The following is a 3,710-nucleotide window of genomic DNA, read 5'->3' as shown; positions in this document are numbered from 1 at the left end:
TTGAGCCGAGACCCAACTGTTCTGGGGCAGAAGTGGAATGTGTAGGATTCTGGTAGCCCTATGATGCTCAAATTGTTGCATCTTGATTGATTTTCCAGGTCATTAACCTTATCTTGAAGCTCCCTTTGAATGTTAGAGAGTCTAGCCACCACTGCAGATACTTCTGCAGCTTCATCTTCAATAGGGGAGATCAGCTGCTCAGTCTGCCACTGAGGTGCCAGAGTCAATGTAAACAATGGGCGCCATATTGGCTACATTGGGAACTGTGTCCCCTGTGGCTGTTTGAGAAGACATGACTTTGTGAAGGATTGATCGCTCTGCAAAGCGATCCATAAAGTTCCCCTGGGCAGTGTTGTAGCAGCAGGTAAACGAGGAGTGCAATGTTGTGAGCCAATGCAACCCAGCTCCTCTCCATATGGCGCCAGAACTGGAAGTCTTAGTTTTAGTTTAATGTTCAGAACAGTTCAGTAATCCTCCTGCAGAACAAACAGATACATTTTACACCCCGACAAGTTTACTTCCTGGTGTTGAAAGTAGAATGGTTTGCTATGGTTCAGGATGGTGGTCGCCTGTTAGCTGCCCCTTTCCCATTCCTGTCCAGCCAGGCTACACATAATGGTCTGGAGTTGATTCCAGGAGGACTGCATCCCATATTTTTTTAAGTTTTTTGTGTGATGCCCCCTTCAAAATCCAAAAGGAGAGGACTGGGCTATGATAATATCTGATCAATGAAATCACCCAGGATAGCTGCTGGATTGGTCACAATTTAAAACAAAGATGGTGGGCAGCCTGAAAATGTCATCGGTTAGTGGCTGTACTGATACCACCATTAAATTACTTCCTTCTGCAGTAGCCAATGATTCAGGTGGTGGGTGAACTGACCAATACTAGCCATTTAATTTGTCCATTCAGCAAATGGCAAACAGCTTGGGTTAAGGTTGAACTCATTTCAATCAGCTTCAGGTTCAGTAACTTGAACCTGAAGCTCATCCCCATTGGTAAGCTAGTTTATGAGATATTAACTGAAACAATACTGATTTCTGTATCTGTCTAAGTTCAACTTTAATGGGTTGGTATAAGCTTTTTCATTTCCATTTTGGTATTAGACCAAAAAGTGTTAGGAAACTGATGACTTCTTGTACCCATATTATGAATCCATTATATTAACAGACCTATGCAACATTACTACAAGAATATTCAAATGTTCCTTTTTGCCATTGACCAAATTAATAAAAATCCAACAATCCTGCCTAATGTGACCCTAGGATATCATCTTTATGACTCGTGTTCTGATCCCAGAAAAGCCATAAAAAGTGTTTTACAGATTTTATCCGGACCGGGGGAGACTATCCCAAATTATTCCTGCCGAGATCACCATAAATTAGCTGGTTTTATTGGAGACCAGAGTTTAACCACAACCTTGCCTATATATCAGCTGTTATTTGTATATAACTACATGCATGTGAGTATAATAACATGAATTATGTCTGAAGTCTGGTATATCAGGGCTGTTTTGTCAGTCTCATCTGTTATTAATTTTTTTGCATAAACATTTTCAGAAAACTTTTCAACATTACAGAAGTTCAGTATAGCTGTCATATGCATAAGCATACAAGTACAATTAAAAACATAAATATATATATAAGTGAGTACACCCCTAATTTGGAAATTTCCAAATTGGGACCAATTAGCCATTTTCCCGCCCCGTTGTCATTTGACTAGTAAATGTTACGAGGTCTCAGGTATGAATGGGAAGCAGGTGTGTTAAATTTGGTGTTATCGCTCTCACTCTCCCATACCCGTCACTGGAAGTTCAAAATGGCACCTCATGGCAAAGAACTCTTTGTGGATCTGAAAAAATAATTGTTGCTTTACATAAAGATGGCCTAGGCTATAAGAAAATTGCCAAGACCCTGAAACTGAGCTATAGATAGGAAATTGTTCTGGACAGCCAAACTCCGAAGCAAAATTCCTTTTATTAAAAAAACTAAATCCAAGAGTACATGTCACAGCAGAACAAGAAAGTGACTTGTTTCGCGCTACAAACATTGCTTAATTATAGCTCATGATTGCGTGCGGCTGTCCAGAACAATTTCCTACCTATTGTTATAGCATTGCCAGCACCCGTGGCTTCCAATACTGGTGAAGAGGTTTACTGCTGGTTGATCCTCCTAAAGCGGTGACACTCCCTTTCTCTAACCTGAAATTGAGCTGCAAAACGGTGGCCAAGACCATACGGCAGTTTAACAGAATAGGTTCCATTCAGAACAGGCCTCACAATGGTTCACCAAAGAAGTTGAGTGCACATGCTCAGAGTCATATCCAGAGATTGTCTTTGGAAAGTAGACGTATGAGTGCTGCCAGCATTGCTGAAGAGGTTGAAGGGGTGGGGAGTCAGCCTGTCAGTGCGCAGACCATACGCCGCAGACTGCATCATATATATATATATATATACCTGTACTCTCCACTATATCCATAGCTCCATCAGAGAGCACAGACACATAAGCAGTGACTAGTAATCTCAGTAATTATGAATAGTAAACATAATTTAGCTCTTTTCATTTTGATCCCAGCAGAGGATCTGGCATTGGTAAAGATAACTTAAAAAACCTAAAAGGCTCCTAACGTGTCCTTGTGTTTTTCTATGGTGTTCCACACTGTGTATTGCCATATCCCTCAACTGTTGGCTCTCGCATAATGTTGGACCATAGCTGAAAACACCTCCTACAGGTAAAGGAACCTTCAGGCCGCGTACACACGAACGGACTGTCCGCTCAACCTTGTTCGTCAAACAATTTCCGAAACAGTCCGCTCAAACTTCGAATGAACAAACTTGCCTACACACGACGAACGAACAGTCCGCTGAAACCTAGCGCAATGACGTATACAGCACGTACGACGGGACTCGAAAAACGACGTCCTATACACTGCAATGCAACCTTCACCGTGAAAATCCTTTCTGAGCATGCGCGCAACTTAGTTTGTCGAACAAGCCTACACACGAGGGAACAAAGTTTCAGCGGACAAATTTTCGGAAATTCCGAAAAACTTGGTTCAGCAAACTGTTCGCTGAAACTGTCCGCTGAAGCCCACACACGAGCGGACTGTCCGCTGAAACACGGTTCAGCGGACAAAGTTGAGCGAACAGTCCCCGCGTGTGTACGCGGCCTTACCCTAAAAAAAACAAAAACAAAAAAAAACAACAGTTGGTGTAAAAGTGACAATGGCTAGCTGTGGGCTGAAAGCTTTTTATGTCAATGAGGACCATAACCTGCATGTGATCACTATGTCATATTTGGATACTGATCATTAGTTGTATTCCATCTGTCAGTGACAGAAGGGATTGAGAGGCAGTAGTCATGCAAAGTTTCCACTAGTGTCCCTCAAAGGGAGGCGATCTTTATGGCTTTATGGATCTCCAAGAAAAAAAAGTTTTTAGGTGGCTATTAAGTGAATGTCACTTTTGCGGCTAAAGTGCAGATTTTGGTGAATGAGGATATATGTTGCTTGGCCCACTGAATGTGCAGGTTATTCTTTATGTGGATGTATTTCATGGACGCAGCTAAAGATTTGTATGTAAATGTTTAGAGAATGTTTAGCAAATCTCATTTTAGAAAAAGTGCTTCTTCTTAAATCCTTTGAAGCTTAGCCATTTCTTGAAAGTTTTAGCCAAAATGTTTAAACACACCGTCCTGTATTTTAGATCAGTT

This window comes from Lithobates pipiens, unplaced genomic scaffold (assembly GCF_037356315.1).
Source record: "Lithobates pipiens isolate NorthernLeopardFrog02 unplaced genomic scaffold, aLitPip1_a1.2 Scaffold_24, whole genome shotgun sequence".
Classification (NCBI taxonomy): Eukaryota; Metazoa; Chordata; class Amphibia; order Anura; family Ranidae; genus Lithobates; species Lithobates pipiens.
This window is presented reverse-complemented; position numbering follows the sequence as displayed.